Raw genomic sequence first — 23,453 nt, 5'->3', positions numbered from 1 at the left:
GGTAGTTGGAAAGGTGCGGGCGGGTACCACATCTCAGCGGAGCTCCCGCATTTACAGTCATGTGAAAAACAGTGGATGGAGGGCGGCTAGGAAGTTGTGTGTGCTTGGACTTTTTTTTTTTTTTCTCGGAAAGCAGCCGTGGAGAGAGAGCTTTTGAACACCCGGGAGGTGTCACGCGTGGCCCTTCTGAGATTTTTTTCTGGAGCCTTTCTCCTCGACGCGCATCCCTGTCTCCCGCTGCGCCGAAAAGGGCGGGGGAGGAGCGCGCACTCTCCAGTTGGCCAGCCACTCGGCACCTCGCCGCGTTCGGAGCCGATCGGAGCTGGGGCTGCTCCTTCGGCTTTCTCCGCCCCTCCCCCTCCACTTTCCTCCCCTCCCTTCCCCGCCCCCTCCGCCCCTCTCTCCGCTCCAACTGAATTCCCTGGCTGGAGTACGCGTGCGCTTGCTCAGCTCCCGGGCGAGCGCGAGCTCGGGCTCGCACCCCGCTCTCCGAACCCCGCCCGCTCCATACCTACCGGCGGTAGCTGGCCCGGTGGGCTCGCGGGGAGACGCTCGCGCGCGCACGCGCACACGCCGCGGAGCGGAGCGCGAGACACCGAGGAGGGGAGTAAGTAGCATCGGAGGAGGCGTTAGAGGAGGAGGCGGTGTGTGCGTATGTGTATGTTCTATGGTGTGGCTCATCGAGGGGCGAACGGAGGCTTGGAAGAGGACGGAGGAGAAGCGCAAAGAGTCAGAGTCTCCATCTGCTAGAACCTCTAATCTGGTGAGGGTCCCGGGCCGGGCAGAGCGCTGGGAGAGAGGGAGGAGGCCGGGGGGCGTGTCTGGGATCGGGCTGAGAGATGAATGGGCCGGGGATGAATGGAGGGAGGCAGCGGCGGCCAGGAGTCTGTTAGGAGTAAGCGCCCTAGTGGGGGGCGCGTTGACCGAGACGAGGTGATTGCCGTCCCCAAGAGGTATGGGACGAGGCCGGGCTCGGATCTTCGGGGTTGTCGGAGCCGTTGTCGGTATGAGCGAACAGGCGGAGAGGAGAATTAAGAGGGTAAAAGTGGGGAAGGGCAGGTCTGAGGTTGAGGTGCGGTTTTTTGTCTTTTTTGTTTTTCTTGGGGGGTGGCAACTTTGGGAGTTGATGGAAGACTAGGGGACAGGGAAGGTGAGGAGGATACACGGTGGGGCGGGAGACGGTTGACAAAGGGACCGAGTGATCATTTAAGTTAGATTGAGGCTACTGAAAGGGAAGATCGCTTCAGGTATGGGAAGTTGGGTTTTAGTGGGTAATGGGGTGGTGGAAAGCGGATTTCATTTAGAGATTCAGTTGATGCGGGCAGGTCGATAGGACTGGATCGGGGCGAGGGATACCGCGGACTCGTTGTGTAAGTGGGTTAGGTTCAAAGAGATTGAAAGGTGTTACTTGGGACCGGGTGGTGGGTTCTGTAACTGACAGGTTGGGGATGTGGAAGAGACGGTATAATGGGGTAAGGATAAAGTGGCGAGCTGGCTTCACTGTACTGGGAGAGGTTTTGTTTGACTAGTTAAGAGTGGTGAAACATTTATGTAGTGGGGTATGGCTGGAAATCCTGCACGTGTGTCTCCGTGTCTTGGGAGTTGATAGACCTTGTTAAAATGAAATTGAACCCTCAAAACAGATGCGAATGGTATGGCTAGTCCTTTAGAGTTACTGTTGACTGAAGCAGTTATACGAATAATAGCCTTTAAAGTTGTGAAAATGTTCTGTACAATACTGATTGCATCCAATATTGGGAGGCATTGTTACCTGTTTTTTCATCTCTAGTAAGTTGTAATACCAAGAGAACTTTTGAAGAGGTCTCAGTATATGACACAGAGCAGCAGGTGTCTTTTACACAGTCTCTATACTCTGGATTTACCAGTTTAAAAATTGTTTAAAACTCAACAGTGCAAAGGAAAGTTACCCTGCATTAAAGAGTAGCTAAAAGGCACTAAAGCTGATTTTGAGCGCTAAAATACTTTATATATGATTTTTGGTATCATTTTGAATTTACCTTGGTTGCAAAATAGGAACTTGATTTTTTGATGTGAGTTTAAATTACAGAAGATTACTTGAACATTTTGTTCTGGGAATACATTACTTATCTGGTAAGGATGTCTTGTGATGGTCTCATTCTGTTCTGGGTCAAGATGAATAGTTTATGGATTTTTAACTTTTCATGATTACTTTTTACAAACTTTACTGACACACATCCATTTATCTTGGAAATATTGCAAATTTGAGAACATTCTTTCATTCTGCTTTGATGTAAATACAATGTTCATACTCTCTTAGATTAAAATGAATACTACTTACTTATTAAGTGGCAGCCTGGAAATGTTGCACTCACTCTGGCAGGCCAAGGTAGTGTCCCCATTTTGAGCTAGATGTTCCTGGAGTGGAAGAACATTCAAGTCTTGAGGCTGGAAAGAATAAGCATTGTATATTTGGGGAGTGGAATGAGATAAGGCTAGAATCTTACATTGCGGTTAGGGTGAAGGGACTACTCTGAAGAGTTAGGAGCCCTTGACTCTTAAAGAAAGGAAATAACATAAGCAGATTTGTGGTGTTCATCTCACCACCTTTGCTTCTGAGCCTCCCCCCGACCCCCTAGTTTGGAATGCTCTCTCTCCATTTCCCTTTGAATTTGAATTTGAATTCAATAGCTATTTCTGAAACTCTTTCCTGCTCCCATCTTTTTTCCTTTTCTCAGCATCCTACACCAAGCTAGGTTAGGTGCCCCTCTTTAGTGGGACCAACCACCTTGTACATATTTTTATTACTGTACTTCTGTTGGGAGACAAGCAGGAAAGTTTTCCTTTTTATACCCGAGAGAGAAAATAAAGCTCAGAAAATAAGACTTGTCCTAGTAAAGTAAGTGGTAGACCCTGGAGTTTTGACTTCTAGACCAATGTTGATCCTCATATCACAAGTCTACATTCATTGATATAATTATTATGTAGTGTTTTAGGAGTTAAATTTCTGTAATGTGGACTTTAACTTTCTTCTGTAAAGTAGAGGGATTTCTTTTCATTAAGATGTCCTATCATTTAGCCAGTAAATGATAAAGGCAATGGTTGCAGTGAACCAGAATCAGAAGTAAAGAAAATAGTCATAAGGCCCTGACTGAATAGCTCAGTAGGTTAGAGCATTTTCCCCATAAGCCAAGGTTGCAGGTTCAATCCCCTGTCAGGGCACATACAAGAATCAACCAAGGAATGCATAAATAAGTGGAACAACAAATCGATGCTTCTCTCCCTCTCTAAAAATCAATCAATACTTTAAAAAAATTTTAATAAAAAAGAAAGAAAATAGTTAAGTAAAAAAAGAAAACATATTACTATCAGATTTCTAATCAGATAATTTACATAAAAGTAATGGAGGGCCAAAAGTTTTGCATTGTATATGTTTGGGGAGGCGTTGTGTATAAAAAAATTCCTTCCTTTCTCAGTCTCCCATCATAGTATAAGTAGACCAGCTCTATTTGCAGATATACTTTATTGTGTCTGTTGGCTAAAAGCCAGAATACAACAGAAGGGTGGGTCTTTTCCATTTGGTTTGAAATCATAAAATTTATGGTGCTGTTAGGAGATATTTGATGACTGGAAAGGACATCTGTAAGGCATTCTTTCAGAAATTCTCTGGGCTTCAAAAGTAGAATCTGATGCCATTTTTTAATTGTTTTGATTGAGCTTGTCGTGAGATTGTTGGATTTGAAAACATGTTGAGATTAACTTCCTACAGAAATGAGCCTTTAATGCCCCCTTTTTTTCAGGATTATATAATTTTTTCATGAGTTTTTTTAAAAATCCTCACCTGAGGATATGCTTCCATTGATTTTTATTGATTTTATATTTATTTTATACTTTTGTTGATTTCAGAGAGGAAGGGAGAGGGGGAGAGAGAGAGAATCATTTGATAGGCTGCTGACTCCTGCACACCCCCTACTGGGGTTTGACCCCCCCCCCCAACACATACACAACCTGGGCACGTGCCCTTGACTTGAATCAAACCCCGGACCCTTCAATTCCCAGACCAACATTCTATCAAGTAAGCCATTATCAAATGCCAGCTAGGGCATTTTTAGAGACAGAAGGGGGGGGGGGCGAGAGAGAGAGAGAGAGAGAGAGAGAGAGAGAGAGAGAGAGAGAAGAGAAGAGAAATAATAATAATTGATATGAAACATCAATCCATTGCCTCCCACAGGGGCCCCAACTGGGCATACAACCTGAAGCTTTTTGGTCTGTGGGATAACCTTTAAACCAACTGAGCCACACTGTCTAGGGTTCATGAACTTTTTTTTTTTACAAAGAACATCCCTGTCTTTTTTTTTATATATACATTTTATTGATTTTTTACAGAGAGGAAGGGAGAGAGACAGAGAGTTAGAAACATCGATGAGAGAGAAACATCGATCAGCTGCCTCCTGCACATCTCCCACTGGGGATGTGCCCGCAACCCAGGTACATGCCCTTGACCGGAATCGAACCTGGGACCTTTCAGTCCGCAGGCTGACGCTCTATCCACTGAGCCAAACCGGTTTCGGCTCATGCACTTTTGAAAATAGAAATGAAGCAACATTGTTTCCTGTGTTTTTGCCTGGTAACTTTTTACTGTGATAAAATCCACATAGTATAAAAGTTACCATTTAGAGCTTACAGACTGTGGCATTAAGTAACTTCATGATGTTGCATATCTAGTTCCAAACGTTTTTATCACTCCAAAAGCAAACCCTGTACCCATTAAGCAGTCACTCCCTGATGCCCTTTTCTCCCAGTCCCAGGCAACCACTAATATGCTATCTCTATGGATTTGCCTATTCTGGATATTTTGTACAAATGAAATCATATAATACATGGCTTTTTGTGTCTGGCTTCTTTCACTTTGCATGTTTTTGAGACTGGCATATATCAATACTTCATTCCTTTTTTTTAAATATATTTTATTGATTTTTTTTACAGAGAGGAAGGGAGAGGGACAGAGAGCCAGAAACATCGATGAGAGAGAAACATTTATTCAGCTGCCTCCTGCACACTCCCCACTGGGGACGCTCCCGCAACCAAGGTACATGCCCTTGACCAGAATTGAACCTGGGACCCTTCAGTCCACAGGCCGACGCTCCATCCACTGAGCCAAACCGGCCAGGGCTCATTCCTTTTTTGTTGAATAATATTGTATTGTGTGTGTATACTGCATTTTGCTTATTCATCAGTTCATAGGCATTTGGGGTCTTAACATCTTTTGACTTTTTTTTTTGTTTGTTTCCAAGTATCTTCATTTCAAAGTTTTAAGTTGTTATTTGCATAAAATCATTAAAATACATAGAAATATGCCGAAACCGGTTTGGCTCAGTGGATAGAGCGTCGGCTTGCGGACTGAAAGGTCCCAGGTTCGATTCCAGTCAAGGGCATGTACCTGGGTTGCGGGCACATCCCCAGTAGGAGATGTGCAGGAGGCAGCTGATCGATGTTTCTCTCTCATCGATGTTTCTAGCTCTCTATCCCTCTCCCTTCCTCTCTGTAAAAAATCAATAAAATATATTTAAAAAAATAAAATAAAAATAAAATAAAATAAAATACATAGAAATATGTTCTTTTCTTTTTTTGGAAATACGTCATTTTCATTGGATTTTGTATATTTGATTAAAAACTATTATATTTATTTGTTTACTTGTGAATTTAAATATCATATATATATATATTTTTTTAAAAAATCTTCATTGTTGAAAGTATTACATTTGTCCCCCTTTCCCCCCAATGACCTCTCCTAGCCTGCCCCCACCCCCTGCCCCAGGCCTTTACTACCCTACTGTCTGTGTCCATGGGTTATACATGTGTGCATACAAGTTCTTCGGTTGATCTTTTCCCACCCACCCACCTTCCTCCACCTTCCCTCTGAGATTCTGCAGTCTGTTCCATGCTTCTGTGTCCCTGGATCTATTTTGTTCATCAGTTTATTTTGTTCATTAGATTCCTTATATGAGTGAGATCATGTGACACTTGTCATTGACTGACTTATTTCACTTAGCATGATAGTCTGCAGGTCCCTCCATGCTGTCTCAAAGAGTAAGAGATCCTTCTTTTTTAAAATATATTTTTATTGATTTCAGAGAGGAAGGGAGAGGGAGAGATAGAAACATCAATGATGAGAGAAAATGATTGATTGGCTGCCTCCTGCACGCCCCCCACCGGGACCGAGCTTGCAACCCGTTGGGCATGTGTTCTTGACTGGAATCGAACCCAGGACCTTTCAGTCCGCAGACCGACTCTCTATCCACTGAGCCAAACCAGTCCGAGTGAGATCCTTTTTTACTGCTGCATACTATTCCATGGTGTAGGTGTACCACACCCTTTTTATCCACTCATCTACTGATAGAAAAAACGATTTTATATTATGAATTGTAACCAGATTAGGGAAGCTTTCCATCAGTTGTTCAGATAGGTTTTTTTTTTTTTTAAATATGGAACGCTTCACGAATTTGCGTGTCATCCTTGCGCAGGGGCCATGCTAATCTTCTCTGTATCGTTCCAATTTTAGTATATGTGCTGCCGAAGCAAGCACTCAGATAGGTTTTAAATTCCTTGCTCTCTCTCTTCTTCTGGCACTCCCCCCCCCCCCCCCCATGATGTGAATGATGGTATCCTTGAAGTTGTCCCAGAGGTTCCTATTTATAATATCCTCATTTTTTCCCTTTTTATTGAAATGTACTGGGGTGATACTGGTTAACAAAATTATGTAGGTTTCAGGTGCACAATTCTACCACACATCATCTGTACACTGTATTGTGTGTTCACTATCCCAAGTCAAGTCTCTGTCCATCACCATTTATATCCCCTATACCCTCCTGCACTCCTACCCTGCTACTATTCTCATTTTTTTTATTTTTCTTTTCACTGTTCTGATTGGGTGTTTTCTGTTTCCTTATTTTCCTAATCACTAATTTGTCCTCTGCTTCATCTACTCTACTGTAGATTCCCTGTAATGTATTCTTCATTTCATTATTGTGTTCTTCATTTCTGACTGGTTCTTTTTTATGTGTTTTTTTTTTTAAATCTCCATTTTTATGTTTCCTATCTCTTTGTTGAAGTTCTCACTGAGATCATTGACTATCTGTATAACCAGTGTTTTGAACTCTGCATTTGGTAGATTGCTTATCTATTTTGATTAATTCTTTTTCTGGAATTTTGTTCTTTTCTTTCATTTGGGACATGTATCTTTGTCTCCTCATTTTAACTGCCTTCCTGTAGAGTTCCTATGTCTCCTGGTCTTGGTAGAGTGGTCTTATGTAGTAGGCGTCCTCTAGGGCTCAGTGGTGCAGCCTCCCTGGTCACCTGAGCTGGGTGCCCCAGGTGTTTTCCCCATGTGGGCTGTGTGCACCCTCCTGTTGCAGTTGAGCCTTGATTGATGTTGGTGCACCAATGGGAGGGATTTACCCCCGGGCTCATTGGCTGCAAGCACGGGTCATGACCACCGTGAAGCATATGCTGTGTAGGGTTCAACCCCATGAAGCAGGACTGGCTTTAGTGAGACTGGGGCCTACTGAGTCAGCCCCTTGAGTGTGTCACTTGTGGAGGTGGTTGGGTGGTGGTTTGGCATGGTCTGAAGCTGTCCACTGTGTGCACTGGGTCTGGGGCCTCATGGAAGGTACAGGCTAAGGTCAGCCACCACCTGTGTTCTGCCTAGGGCCACCTGGCATGAGCTAGATAGCAGTCTGCAGATGGCTACTACTTGTGCTGGGCTTGTAGTTGACTGGGAGTGGTGTAGCTGCTAATCAAAGCTGGCTACCCATTAGTGCCGGGCCAGGGGCCACTTAGCAAGAGGTACTGGGCATGCTAAGCCCAGATGCTGCTTGTTTGAGACATTTTAGGAAAGTCTGAAGCATGAACCAAGACAGGCCATTTATATGGAAAAGCCACTGGAAATGGCTTGGGTGGGCCCACAAGTTGGGTGGGGCAGGGTCTCAGGGAACCACCAATGCAGGGCTAACAGTGTTATCCAGGTTAATAGAGACTCACATATGGCACCCACCTGCCAGCTCTATGTGAGGAGGGCTCAGCAAAGGGGCAATGGCCTCTGCCAATACTTCTGTCTGGGAGAAAGCTGCTCCTCCAATCCTCGCTGGACAATTCAGTTCCCTGTATGTTCCTGGCACCTTTTGAGTTACTGTGAGTCCAAGTACATCCTTGTGGCGGGCCCCCTTTAAGAGGAATGCCTGGACTCCAGCAGCCTCCATCTCACAGTTAGAGTTAAAGGGACTTCCTGACACTAGAACCCTGGGCTGGGGGACCTGGTGAGGGTTTGGGACCCCTGGCTCCTTAGAGGGGATCTCTATAGCCAAGTTATCCATCCCGATTTTTATTTTTAAACTAGAGGCCTGTTGCACAAAAAGATTCGTGCAATAGGCCTTCCCTTCCCCTGGCTGCCAGCACCGGTTTTTCTCTGGCACCCAGGACCCAGGCCTTCGCTCCGGCTGGAGCCGCCTTCAAGCCTTCACTCCGCCGCTTCGTGCCTATGTATGCAAATTAACCGCCATCTTTGTTGGCAGTTAATTTGTATATCTTGCTGATTAGCCAGTGGGAGGCGTAGTGAAGGTATGGTCAATTACCATGTTTATCTATTATTAGATAGGATTTTTCCTTTTTAATCCTCACCTGAGGATATATTTATTGATGGGAGGGAGGGAGAGAGAGAGAAAGAGGGGGGTGGGGGGGTAGAGGGAGAGAGAAAGATAAATGTGAGAGAGTAACATCAATCAGTTGCCTCTTGTAGGTGCCCCAACTGTAATCTGCAACCTAGGTATGTGCCCTGTCCAGGAATAGAACCTGCAGCCTTTTTGGTGCACAGAACAATGCTCCAACCCACTGAGCAACCCAGCCAGGACCTCCCTCCTGATTTTTAAATTTCACACATGAGTGTGGGACTCGCCCATTCCGAGTCTCACCCGTCCTATAAGTCTCAAAAGTGGCTTCTTCTTTATATACTTAGTTATAGGACTTACAGTTCAGCTCAACTTCAGGCGGTGCTGAATGATGGTTCTGTAGTTTTCATTGTAATTTTGATGTGGTTGTAAGATGGGGCGAGGACAATGTTTACCTACCCTGCCATCTTGACTGGAAGCCCTCTCTTATGGCTTTTGTGAATAATTCTGGTATGAATATTTGTCCAAAGTTTGTTTTAAACTTTTTGGGGTACGTACCTAGGAGTGGAATTTCTGGTTCATATAGTAATTCTATAATTAACTTGTTGAGGAATCACCAAACTGTTTTCCACAGTGGCTGTACCATTTTACATTGCAAATAGCAATGTATGAGAGTTCCAATTTCACCAGCATTTGTTACTGGGTGTGTGTGTGTGTGTGTGTGTGTGTGTGTGTGTGTGTGTTTTGTGGCCATGATAGTAGGTGTGAAGTGATATTTCATTGTGGTTTTGATTTGTAATTCTTTAATGACTAATGATGTTGAGCATCTTTACATATGCTTGTTGACTATTTGAATTTCTGTTTTGGAGAAATGTTTATTTAAGTCATTTTCCCATTTTTAAATCTGGTTGTTCATCTTTTTATTGTTATTTAAGGAATTGTTGCCAAATCTGAGATTATGAAGACTTACTCCTATTTTCTTTGCAGAGTTTTATAGTTTTAGCTTTAATATTTAGTTCTTTGCTCTGTTTTGAGTTCATTTTTGTATATGGTGTGTATAAAGGTCCAGCTTCATTGCTTTGCAAGTGGATTAACTTAAAGTTTTTAAACTATAAAATACAGAGTATGCAATACTATATGTGTGTATTAGTTAAATGAAGCTATTTTGTGGTATCTACTCTTTGGGCATTTGTGGGAGAGAAATGCATTTTTTAAGGTCATACCTGATATTTGAAGAGAGGGATATTCTAAAGCTTTTTATGAGTCAGTGAGACTTTTATGATCAGGAAGCTTCCATACAGCAAGTGAGACAATCTTTATGCTAAAGTTACATAAGTGATTTTTAAATAAAGAATATTATTTTTGTTTTCAAATTGTTTGTGAAGGGTGAAATCCTTGCTTAAAACAAGGAAAAAAGCCCGGCCAGCGTAGCTCGTTGGTTGAGCGTCGATTTATGAACCAGGAAGGAGGTCACAGTTTGATTTCCTGTCAGGGCACATGCCCGGGTTGCAGGCTGGATCCCCCTTAGGGGGCGTGCAGGAGGCAGCTGATCAATGATTCTCTCTCATCATTAATGTTTCTATCTCTCGCTCCCTCTCCCTTCTCTGAAATCAATAAATTTTTTTTAAAGTTCGTTTGGAAACTGTAAAGCAAGGTCTGATAAACTTTTTCCTATAAAGGACCAGGTAGTAAATATTTTAGGCTTTGCGTGCCATGCAGTCTCTGTTGCAAGGACTCAGCGGCTGTTGTAGCAGCCTTAGGCAATATGTAAATGAATGAGTATGGCTATATTCCAATAAAACTATTTATGAACACTGAAATAATTAGTTTTGAATAATTTTCGTGTGTCATAAAATATTCTTTTTATTTTTCCCAACCGTTAAAAGTGTAAAAGTCTTTCTAGGCTTATCTACTGCACAAAAACAGTCAGTGAGGTGAGGTGGTTTTGGCCTGGGTGCTATATGTAGTTTGGCTGCCACGTTTTATTTTTTATTTTTTAAAAAAACTGGATTCTTAAGTCCTCATATGATTTTGATGGGTCAAAGGAGAGAGGGGATACACACTGTTCCTTACATATGTTCTACCATGTTTCTGTGCTCTTGGATTTCCTAAGAATTTAGGTTTCTCTGATTGCTCCTTTTAGTGAAAGTCGTGACTATCACTTTATCTATAGTCCCTGCTTCAGTGATCTCATATAGTCTTATGGCATAAAATACCATTTCACACCAAATTCACATCTCCAGCTTAGACCTACCTTATGAGCTCTAGCCTTGTTCCTGACATTGGGCCTTTGCAACTAGCTGTTCCTTTAGACATTCTACACCATTACTTCCTCATGTTACCTTTTTACTGAAGCCTATCCTGACCATGCTACTTAATGTTGTAACCTGTTTCTTACCCACAAACTGCAAATACTAGATATTTTATATATTTACCAGGGGCCCAGTGTATGAATTCGTGCACCTTGAAAGGAACTGTGGGCTGTGAGGCTGTGGTAGGCACAGGGGCAGGTTTCAGCTCATCCTCCACGTCCCCGCCCAGCTCCTCCCAACTTGGCCCCCGGTCCCCTGTCTGCTAGCAGCCCTGCTCCTGCCGCGTCCGCTCCCATGTGCTGATGGCGCTGGCCCTGCTTGCACCCGCTGAAGGAGCAGAGCAATTGGGGCCCATGCCAGCAGCGGGTGCGAGTGGGGCTGGCGCTGTCAGCGGGTGTGAGCGGCAGCCCCAATTGCCCCTCAGGAGCAGGGAGAGGTGGAGAAGCCCTCAGGGATGATCAGGGCTGGCAGTTGCCACTCACCTGTTGATGGCGCAGAGTGATCGGGACCAGCACCGGGCACCAGCAGCGGGTGCGAGTGGGGCCAGTGCTGGCAGTGGGTGCGAGTGGCAGCTTTGGCACCGGCAGTGAGTGCGAGTGGGACCATCACCGGAGGCAGGTGTGAGAGGTGGCTGATGGCCCCGATCTCCCCTCAGGAGCAGGGGGAGGTGGAGAAGCCCTGAAGGGCAATTGGGGCTGGCAGCCACCAATCTCACCCGCCTACGGTGCCGAGCGATCGGGGCTGGCGCTGGGCGCCGGCAGTGGGTGCGAGTGGGGCCAGCGCCGGCAGCAGGTGCAAGCACTGGGTGGGACCGTGGCACATGGGAGCAAAGAATTTTCAGTTACCACCAGAGGCTCGCCCCAATGACAGCTACTGGCACCCCACCTTGGTCTGACACCCCCGCTTCACCTGCTCCACCATCCCGCCGTGGCCTACACCTGCCATGTTCCACACACGACTCCCTCCGCACCCCTGGTGGTCAGCTCACATCATAGCGACCTGTTGTTCAGTTGTTCTGCCATTTGGTCTATTTGCATATTAGCCTTTTATTATATAGGATTATGCTTATTGTTAACTATTGTTTCCCCTTACTAGTATTTAAGCTCCATGAGGGTAGGGATCTATTTTTTTTTTTTCTTAAATATATTTTATTGATTTTTTACAGAGTGGAAGGGAGAGAGAGATAGAGAGTTAGAAACATCGATGAGAGAGAAACATCGATCAGCTGCCTCCTGCACATCTCCCACTGGGGATATGCCCGCAACCCAGGTACATGCCCTTGACCGGAATCGAACCTGGGACCTTTCAGTCCGCAGGCTGATGCTCTATCCACTGAGCCAAACCGGTTTCGGCGGGATCTATTTTTTAAAATAATTCTTTATTGTTGAAAGTATTACATATGTCCCCTTTTCCCCCCATTGACCCCTTCCAGCCTGCCCCCCCCAGGCCCTCACTGCCTCATTGTCTGTGGCCATGGGCCATGCATATTCGCATACAAGGTTCTTGGTTGATTATTTCCCACAACCCCTCCTTCCCTCTGAGATTCCGCACTCTGTTCCATGCTTGCATGTCTCTGGATACACTCCATTCATCAGTTTATTTTGTTACTTAGATTCTGCATAAGTGGATCATGTGATACTTGTCTTTCTCTGACTGACTTATTTCACTTAGCATGATACTCTCCAGGTCCCTCCATGCTGTCTCAAAGGGGAAGACATCCTTTTTCACTGCTGCATAGTATTCCATTGTGTACATGTACCAGAGCTTTTTTATTCCCTCATCTGCTGGTGGGCACTTGGGCTGTTTCCAGATCTTAGCTATTGTAAAGTGTGCTGCTATGAACATAGGGGTGCATACATTCTTTCTGATTGGTGCTTTGGGTTTCTTAGGATATATTCCTAGGAGTTGGCTGCCACGCTTTAAAGGGTTAGGCAGAGTAAGGTGTTAAGTAAGGATTTGAGGGTAGATGATTGATAAATAGAAATTGTTTAATTTTGATGATGAAAGAAGATAGAGATGATTTCAACCCCCTTTCTAATTTGGACCCAGACATTTTTTCACATAAAATGGGCATCTTTAATTGAAGAAATGACCTTGCCAAATCAAAACTGGAGGATGGAAGTGAGGAAGAAGATAGTTTTAGTGTTATAAACTCCTAAGGACTGTGATGGGGTTGTGCAGTATATGTACCTATGAAATTCAGGGTTGTGTAGTGTGTGCATCTGGCTCCAAGTGATACATGGCCTCATATTAGAAGTAGTTAAGATTGGACTTCAGAGTCAAATGCCAGGGTTGGATTCTGGCCCTGGTGTTTACTAGCTGTGTAATCTCAGGCAAGTTAACTTAATTTTTTGAGCTTAGTTTCCTCATTTGTAAAATGAGAATAAAAATATTTACCTCAAGATTCTTGTGATGATTATATGAGAAAATGATTACAGTGTTTGGCACAAAGCATTCAATACATGTTAACTGATAGTAGTCATTTGAATATATTTGTACATAATTATTAGTTTTGTCTTTCCTTTAGTTATTGTAAGAAATTATAATATCCGGAGCTGGTTCTTTTGTACAGGTTGTTGATGGACAGTTCTGCTTTAAAGGGTTAAAATAATATAGAAGTAGATTAAAACCTTAAGATTCCCCTTTACCCAATGTCCTGCCCTCCCAGCAGGTAACTCTTAAGAGTTGACTATGAACTTGTACAGTCTTTTTTCTCTGTATTTACATATATATGTCAGTATGTATATGCTCACTTTATTGTTTTTAATGGATACACAGTATTTCATACTACATGCTTCTTTAACCACTAGGATCAGTTTAGAGCATATCCTGTCAGTCTTTTTTATATGTATGTACACATAATATGAGTACATATAGAAATATAAAGTTTTTGGGGGGATTTTTACAGATATATATAGATGCAATGTATACATAGTACTACAACTTGTTTTTCTCAATACATATATGTAGAAGATTTTTATTTATCAGTACATATCCATCTCTCATTTTTTAAACAGGTGCATATTATTACACAGTACAGATATACCACTGTTTATTTCACTATTCTCTTAAAGATAGCTATTTAAGGTGTTTTTCTTTAATTATTTATTGTTGAAATTATTACATATGTCTCCTTATTTAAGGGTTTTTTCAGTTTTTTTTCTATTTCAATGCTTCATTAAAAAAATCCGTGTACATATATATTTGTACATGTATAGGAATATTTCTCAGGTAAATACTAAGAAGTGGAATTGCTGGGTGACAAGTTTGCGCTAGCTACTCGCAATTGGAATTGCCATATGAAAAGGCTATTCCAGTTTACCTGGTAACAGTCCAGTATTTCTCACATACTTCTTAAAACATGATATTAGCATATTTTATTCTGCTCATCTGATGGACAAGAATGACATTGAATTTTTTTTAAAAATATATTTTATTGATTTTTTACAGAGAGGAAGGGAGAGAGATAGAGAGTTAGAAACATCGATGAGAGAGAAACATCGATCAGCTGCCTCCTGCACATCTCCTACTGGGGATATGCCCACAACCCAGGTACATGCCCTTGACTGGAACCGAACCCGGGACCTTTCAGTCCGCAGGCCGACACTCTAATCCACTGAGCCAAACCGGTTTCGGCGACATTGAATTTTTTGAATTTACATCTCTCTGCTTACTAATTAGTTTGAGCCATCCTTCTACCATGCATGTACTGGTCATTAGTATTTCTTCCTGATTTTTTTTAGTTCTTTATATATTTTAGATATTAATGCTTTGCTATACATGTTGCAAATGCTGGCTCCCAGTCTGTTTCTTATCTTTTAACCTTGTTCATGGTCAAATGGCAAAATGTGTTAGCTTTTTCGTTAATGATCTCTGCATTTTGTCTTTTTAGGGAGGCCTTTCTTCAGGTTAGATATATATTGTCATCTTTTCTTTTAATAGTTGTAGTTTTGCTTTTTATGTTTAGCTCTTTAATCTACCTGGAATTTATTTTTGTGACTGAGTTTTAAGTAGGGCTTTGACCCCCTCCCCCGCAAAATGGGTAGCCAGTTATCCTGATACCATTTGGTATGCTAGATGTTCCTCACAAATTTGAAATGCCATCTTTATCATGGACTACATCCCCATATATAATGTGTCTGTTTCTGTACTGATTCTTTTTTTTTTAATTAAAAAAATTTTAAATATTTTTTTATTGATTTCAGAGAGGGAGAGGGAGAGAGATATCGAAACATCAATGATGAGAGAGAATCATTGATCGGCTGCCTCCTGTACACCCCCTACTAGGAACTGAACCTGTAACCTGGGCATGTGCCCTTGACTGGAATCGAACCCGGGTCCCTTTAGTCCACAGGCTGATGCTCTATCAACTGAGCCAAACCAGCGAGGACTGATTTTTTTTTTTAAATATATTTTATTGATTTTTCACAGAGAGGAAGAGAGAGAGAGATAGAGAGTTAGAAACATCGATGAGAGAGAAACATCGACCAGCTGCCTCTTGCACATCTCCCACTGGGGATGTGCCCGCAACCAAGGTACATGCCCTTGACCGGAATCGAACCTGGGACCCTTCAGTCCGCAGGCCGACGCTCTATCCACTGAGCCAAACCGGTTTCGGCGAGGACTGATTTTTTTGTTTTATTCTTCATTGGAGGATATGGTCATTGACCCTAGAGAGAAGGGAAGGAGTTGGTGGGGAGAGAAACACAGATGTGAGAGACAACATCAATTGGTTGCCTTCTGAATGTACCCTGACTGAGGATCAAACCCACAACCTTTTGGTGTATGGGACAACACTCCAACCAACTGAGCCACAGGGCCAGGACTCTGTATTGATTTTTCTACTCTAGTAGTCCATTTGTCTGTTTCTGTGCCGAAACTACACTGTTTAATTTACTATTGCTGTATGTAATACCTGCTAAGGCAAGTTCTCATTGTTTTTCAAGATTTTCTTGGATTTCCTTGTATTCTTTTAGAATCAGCTTTTCAATTTTGGACAAAAAATATATTTGAGATTTTGATTGGGTTTGCATTGAATTTGGAATAATCTGGCGGGGGATATGAAGATGCTGATATTGAATCTTTGGACCAAGAAAAAGTGTTTTTCATGTACTACGGTAAAAATGTACAGCTTTCTTTATATGTGTTGCATACTTCTTCTTGAGTTCATTCCCAGATGAATATTTTATAGCTTTGCGGCTCTTATGAACAGGATAGTTTAAAAAAAAATTTAAAAAAAAAAAAATCAACTGACTTGCCTTCCTTCTAGGGTACCCAGCCCTTCCTGCCCCACTCGTGGGGTTGCCTACCCCCCTGCTCTAGCCCTCAAGTTAGGATAGTTGTCTTTTAAATTCCATTTTGTAATTGATTATTGCTGATGTCTAGCAAAGCTGTTGATTTGTTTGTTGATTTTGTCTTTGGTTTTTCTGCTGAGCTCTGCTGTTTAGTCCTTATTATAGCTTTGTAGTTATTTTGCTTGGATTTTCTAGATAGATAATCATGTAGTCTGCAAGTTTTGAATTTTGTCTCCTACTTTCCAATATTTGTAGGTCTTGTTTTATTTCCGTAGGTGGTAGCAGTGATAATAGGAATTCCTGCCTTATTCTTGACTTTAATTATTGTTTATGTGAGAGATGTTTAAGCTCACTCATAAGATAAATGCTAATTGAAACCATACAGAGATTCCTTTATTAAACCTATCAGAGCGTTAAAAATCAAAACATTTGATAACACCTTTTTTATTGTGAAGGATGTGGGGTAAAAGATACTCTCACACATTGCAGGTGGGAGTTTAAATTGGTACAATGCCTGTGGAAAGGCAGTTTGGCAGCATTATATAAAGATACACTTGGATTATGTGTACTCTTCTGGATATATTAGTATGTTTCAATACAAGTTAAATATACAAATTTATTTTGATCCAGCAATCCTATTTCAGGGTATTTACATATATGTGTACACACATGGGCAAAATGAAATATGCAATGTTATCTAGCATAGCAAATAACTGAATACTATATAAGTAGTAAAAATAAGAATAAGGAACATTTATGTATGGACAGGGAAAAACGTATCCTAAAATATTGTGACTACTAGGGGCCCAGTGCACAAATTTGTGCATCTTGAAAGGAACTGTGGGCCACGAGGCTGCAGTAGGCACAGGGGCAGGTCTCTGCCCATCCTCCACACTCCCACCCGGCCCTTCCCTCCGGTCCCCCCCATCCCTTGTCTGCCGGCAGCCCCACTATCACCGCCGCTCCCAGGTGCTGACGGTGCCGGTCCCACTTGCACCCACTGATAGCGTGGAGCAGTTGAGGCCTGCACCAGCAGCGGGTGTGAGAAGAGCTGGCGCCGTCAGTGGGTGCGAGTGGCAGCTGCTGCCCCGATTGCCCCTCAGGAGCAGGGGGAGGTGGGGAAGCCCTTAGGGACTGGCACTGGGCATCAGGTGTGAACGGTGGCTCCGGCTGCGAGTGTGAGTGGTGGTGTCAGTGCTGGCAGCGGCTGCAAGCGGGGCTGGTGCTGGCAGCAGCTCCGAACGCTGGGTGGGACCATGGTGCATGGGAGCAAAGAATTTTCAGTAACCACCAGAGGCTCGCCCCGATGACAGCGACTGGCGCCCTGCCTTGGTCTGGCATCCTGCTCACCTGCTCCACCTTCCTGCAGAAGCCCATGCCCACCATGTTCCACACATGCCCCCTGGTGGTCAGTGCACCTCATAGCGATCGGTTGTTCAGTTGTTCCAACATTCGGTCTATTTGCATATTAGCCTTTTATTATATAGGATAGCCTGGGTAGCAGAGTTGATTAGAGCATCGTCCCCATACACCAAGGTTGCATGTTCCATTCCCGGTCAGGGCACACACAAAAATCAACCAATTAAGTTATAAATAAGTGGAATAACAACTCTTTCTCTCTCCCTTCCTCTCTTTCAAATAAATCAATAAAAATATTGTAACTATAAAAAAATTTAGTACACACTATGCTACTTTTTGTGTAGAAAGGGAGAGAGAACATGTATTTATATTCACTTATTTTTTCCTAAAGAAACTCTGGAGGGCTATAAGAATTGAATAAGTGGTTACATGTTGGAGTGGTGATAATTAAATGGCAAACAGGGTTGGGAGTGTCTATATATATCTCCCTCTTTGATTTTTGAATCTTATATTTATTTATTTATTCATTTATTTTATTTTTTAAAAAATATATTTTATTGATCTCTTACAGAGAGGAAGGGAGAGGGATAGAGAGTTAGAAACATCGATGAGAAAGAAACATCGATCAGCCGCCTCCTGCACATCTCCCCACTGGGGATGTGCCCGCAACCAAGGTACATGCCCCTGACTGGAATCGAACCTGGGACCCTTGAGTCCGCAGGCCGACGCTCTATCCACTGAGCCAAACCGGTCAGGGCAAATCTTATATATATTTAAACTTTTTTCTTTTTTATTGATTTCAGAGAGAGGAAGGGAGATAAAGAGAGGGAGAGAAGGAAAGAAAGAGAGAGAGAGAGACAGAGAGACATCAATGTGAAGCATCGATCGTTTGCCTTCTACACGCACTCTGACTGGGGATACAACTTGCGACCTGGGTATGTGCCCTGACTGGGAATTGAACCATGACCTCCTGGTTCATAGGTGAATGCTAAATCATTGAGCCACACTGGCGGGGCTCAGGCCTGATTTTTGTAGACTATTTCAATGCACTGTGTTTCTGTATTGCTGAATGTAGAAGAGATACTATCGTGGTCACTGAAGTATACCCCAGTAGCAATGCAACTGCAAGGCTTTAAACGAATGCATCATATACTTTCTGGCCTTATTGAAAATAATTATAATCCCCTGAAAATAATTTACTATTTTGAGTATTGTTTAATAGTGCTTTAATATAGGGCTGCCACTAGGGTTTATTAAGAGATAGAGAATAAAAACCTCCATTTATTGATTATTATATTATGCCAGGCACTGTGCTAAATAGTTTATATGTATATTTCCATATCAGTCCTGTGAGATTTCACAAATGAAACCAAGGATGAATGAGGTTAAGTCATTTGCCTCAGATCTACTCTGAGAAGTGAGAGGCAGAACCAATATTGATTCCAGGTTTCTCGCACCCCAAAACCTGTGTTCTGAAACTGTTTTATGTTCAAGAAAGCTAGTGGATCCACAATGAAAAGGCCCCAGATATACTATGCTTAGTGAAGTTCTTGGCCTAGTTAAATTTTTTTCTTATTCATTGTTTACCCTAAGGCTCCCAGCTATTACATTTTATTGTTGTCAGTAGTTTCTCTTCAGAACAGCGATTCTCAACCCAGGAGGCCAGGCTGAAGATAAGGAGAGTGGACAGAAGGGGGGTGGGTAGAGAGTATGGTTTTAAAAAGACATATTTGATATTACGATGGCTTTGATTTTAGTCAAAATATTTTAGGATCTTAAACAGGGACATCATATTTTATTGAGATATAATTTACATACCATAAAATTCACCAATATAAATGTCAGTGATTTTTTAGTAAATTTATGGACTTGTATATTCTTGATTACAATCTAATTTTAGAACATTTCCATCACCCCAGGAGATCCCCTGTGCTGGTTTGCTGTCAGTGCTATTCCTGTGCCCCAGCCCCAGCCCCAGCCCCAGCCCACAGGCAACAACTAATCTATTTTCTGTCTCTGTAGATTGGCATATTCTAAACATTTCATATAAATGGAACTATACAGTGTATGGTCTTTTCCTCTGGCTTCTTTCTCTTAGCATAACGTTTTCAAGGTTCATCCTTGTAGCAGGTATTGATATCTCATTCCCTTTTATTGTGTGAATACTGTTCTATTGCATGGATATGGCACATTTTGTTTAGCCATCAATTGATAGACATTTGGATCATTTCCACTTTTTGGCTATTGTGAATAGAGCTGCTGTGAACACTTGTGTACAAGTTTTTGTGTGGACATGTGTTTTCATTTCACTTGGGTAGATGGTATCATATAGTAACTCTATGTTGGCTTGTTGAATAACTGCCAGATTATGTTCCAGAGCAGCTGCAATGTTTTACATTCCCACCAGCAATGCATGAGGGGCCCATTTTCTCTACATCTTTACCAACAACGTGTTGCTGTTCATCTTTTTGATTGTAGCCATCCTCATGGGTATGAAGTAGTATTTCATTTTAGTTTTTTTTTTTTTTTTTTAAATATATTTTATTGATTTTTTACAGAGAGGGAGAGAGAGAGTTAGAAACATCGATCAGCTGCCTCCTGCACATCTCCCACTGGGGATATGCCTGCAACCCAGGTACATGCCCCCGACCGGAATCGAACCTGGGACCCTTCAGTCCGCAGGCCGATGCTCTATCCACTGAGCCAAACCGGTTTCGGCTTCATTTTAGTTTTTGATTGGCATTTACCTAATGAGTGATGATGTGGAACGTTTTTTTCATGTTGATTGGCCATTCGTATATCTTCTTTAGAGAATGTCTATTCAGATCCTCAGCCCATTGGATTATTTATCTTTTCATTATTGACTTGTAAGAATTTTTTGTATGTTCTGAATATTTTGTATGTTCTGAATACTAGTCTCTTATCAGATAAATGATTTGCACATATTTTCTCCAAGGCTTTTTGTGTATCACTTTCTTGGTGGCAACTTTTATGTTTTTAATATGTCTTTATTGATTTCAGAGAGAGCAAGAAAGAGGGAGAGAGAGAGAGAAAAACATCAAAGATGAAAGAGAATCATTGATTGGCTGCCTTCTGCATGCCCCCTACTGGGGATTGAGCCTGCAACCCAGGCATGTGCCCTGACTGGGAATTGAACCCGGCAACCTCCTGGTGCATGGGACAAAGCTCAACCAACTAAGCCACACCAGTCAGGCTCTTGTCAGTTTTAACTTAACACGTTAAGCGGCCAGTCAGTCACCGGTGACTGACACTATACTTTCCATCCGGAAGACAAAACAGGCTGGGCGCTTAACGTGTTAATGTATTATGGGGCTCTCTTGTTAGATGTATATAATTCTATTGTTCTAATGAATTAATCTTTTCATACTTATAAAATATCCTCTTTGTCTCTATAACATTTTTTTGTCTTAAGGTTGTTTTTTAAAAGGCTGAGGGAACATTCCTTTCCCCATCCCTCTGATTTTCTGCTTCTTATCCTATAGTTTGGAAAACCAGGTGACCAAACATGTTAGAGCTGTACTAGAGCAGGACTACTTGCTCCTCTATTTTTATGTTAGGGTTCCGAGTAAGATTTCACTTTTTAAAAAGAATTTCTGCAGTTACTTAAATTCTCTTATTTTACCTATTTTTGTCTTTTTACAAGTCCTTTTGGCTTATGGATCTCTGTTCTTGAGGCTTTTGGATAACTGACCTTTAGTTAAGTGAAGTGAATAATATTTTTAAGAATATCTCACCTAAAATGTTAACATTTGGGGGATTCGAGTGAAGGGTATATTGGATTCTTTGTATACTTTTTTTTCCAAGTCCAAATTGTGTCAAAATAAGTTAAAGAAAAAAATCTGCACCTAAGTGAGGTGTTATTAGTTACCTTTTCTTACTTGCAGGTAATACTAGTCTTATGCATTGACTTTTGAAATTGATTTGGCAATGTAACCTCATAAAGTGGTTCATGAGTCCTTAGTTTGCAGTCATGCACCATTTAACAATAGAGATAGGCTCTGAGAAATGCATTGTTAGGTAATTTCATCTATGTGAACATCATAGAGTATACTTACACAAGCCTAAATGGTATAGCCTACTAGACACCGAGGCTATATGGTATATGTGGTCTGTTTTTTACCAAAATGTCATTGTGTGGTACATGACTGTAATTCTTATCTCTGGTATTGACACAGCTATGTCTTAGTAGTGTCATCTGATAGGCAAATTTCTGGGAGTTATCATAGATTGTTTCCCTTTAAAACCATATTCACTCAGGCAATAAACCTTGAATTTAGAACTTCGTTTAATGTATCTTGAATCTATCCCTCTTGCCAATATTTTCATTCACACCTCAGCATCTCTTTCCTGGATTATTGCAGTAGATTTCTAACTGGTCTTATTTTATATCTGCTCTCTGTCTTCATCTGCCTGCTTCTAAAGTATGCAGTAAACTATTCACGGTACCATTCATACACTTAATCCATGCTGTCTCATGACTTTGCTTGTGATCTTCCTTCTGCTTGGATCAGGTAATTTTCTGTCTTTGAGACTCAGGTCCAGCATCTCTTCCAGTAAACCTTCCTTCGAGTGTCCGACTTCATTCTTTTTGTATATAGTTAACCAGTTGTCCCAACACCATTTATTGAAAAGAGGGTTCCTTCCCCATTGAAATGTCTTGGCACCCTTATTGAGAATCGACCATAAATATGTGGGTTTATTTCTGGGTTCTCTGTTTTCATTCCATTTATTTTTACATCTATCCTTATGCCAGTACCACGCTATCTTAATACTATAGCTTTGTGGTAAGTTTTAAAATTGGGAAGGATGAGTCCTCCAACTTTTTCCTCTCTTCAAGATTGTTTTGCCTTTGGCTATTCTGGTCCCTCAAAGTTTTATGAGTTTTAGGATCAGTTTGTTAATTTCTGCAAATAAACTAGGTGGATGTTGATAGGATTTATGTTTAATATGTAGAGCAATTTGGGATATTTCTCTCCATTTTTGTCTTAGTTAAGGATTGTTATTCTCAGGTCTTCAAATTTAATATTTCTTCGTATTTTTTTGATTGTGACAAAAAGTGCCTTCTAAGGTACATAACATAATAGTTAGACAGTACTTAATTTTGTGATGCATGTTTGTGGTGAGAAGAGAAGAATTTTTTTATTGGTAGTACAACCATTCATTTGAAAAACTTTTTCCTTACATGATCATATACTTTACAAAGTGGTCCCTGAAATATTTTGCTATACACCTGAAACTAATGCAAAATAATATTGAATGTAAACTATAATTTTAAAATAAAATTTAAAAAAATAACTTTTTCCTTATATGTTCCACATATTTCCACATGTTCTTTGTGGAAAACTGTAAAAAATACAGAAAAGCAGAAAGTCCATAATTATACCATTCAGAATTAATATCATATATGTATCTATGTGTGTATATATGAAGGCTTATTGTATATATTTCATTTAACCATATAATATATAGATGTCTTTTAATCTCATTAAAAGCTAGTGGATTTTTAAAAATATTGTATCCATCTCATTTTGAGATATTTAATTAAATCCCTATTAGGCTTATGTTTAGTTACAGTTTTTTCCAAATTTTAAGTGCTGTAATGAATGTCTTTATAATTAAATCTTTGCACAAATTGACTATTTTTCTAAGGCAAGTTCCTATAAGTAGAATTGCTGGTTTAAGAGGATACATATTTTAAAGTGTTTCTTAAAAGATTTTGTATAGTGTTTTAATATTTTTGTATTGTATGTTAATATTTTACAGTAGTTTATGCTAAAATCTGAGGCAAGCTCATAAACAAGTATTTTGTGTACCTCAAAAGTATA

The 23,453-nt window shown here is 41.4% G+C and overlaps 1 protein-coding gene and 1 non-coding gene across 2 annotated transcripts in view; one reads left to right on the top strand and one right to left on the bottom strand.

The window, feature by feature from the left end:
* The first annotated feature begins 420 nt into the window (after positions 1-420).
* WNK3 (WNK lysine deficient protein kinase 3) overlaps positions 421-23,453 on the top strand; it is a 110,710-nt gene continuing 87,677 nt past the window's right edge. The window contains exon 1 of the mRNA XM_036305621.1: positions 421-763. The gene's annotated coding sequence lies outside the window, so the exon portion shown is untranslated. The remainder of the gene's footprint in view (positions 764-23,453) is intronic.
* On the bottom strand, positions 6,459-6,565 carry LOC118654783. Its single transcript, XR_004967051.1, has one exon. It is a non-coding gene; the product is annotated as a U6 spliceosomal RNA (small nuclear RNA).

Source organism: Myotis myotis, unplaced genomic scaffold (genome assembly GCF_014108235.1).
Source record: "Myotis myotis isolate mMyoMyo1 unplaced genomic scaffold, mMyoMyo1.p scaffold_m19_p_4, whole genome shotgun sequence".
Classification (NCBI taxonomy): domain Eukaryota; kingdom Metazoa; phylum Chordata; class Mammalia; order Chiroptera; family Vespertilionidae; genus Myotis; species Myotis myotis.
The sequence above is the reverse complement of the archived record's forward strand: the minus strand, read 5'-3'. Positions and strand labels throughout refer to the sequence as shown.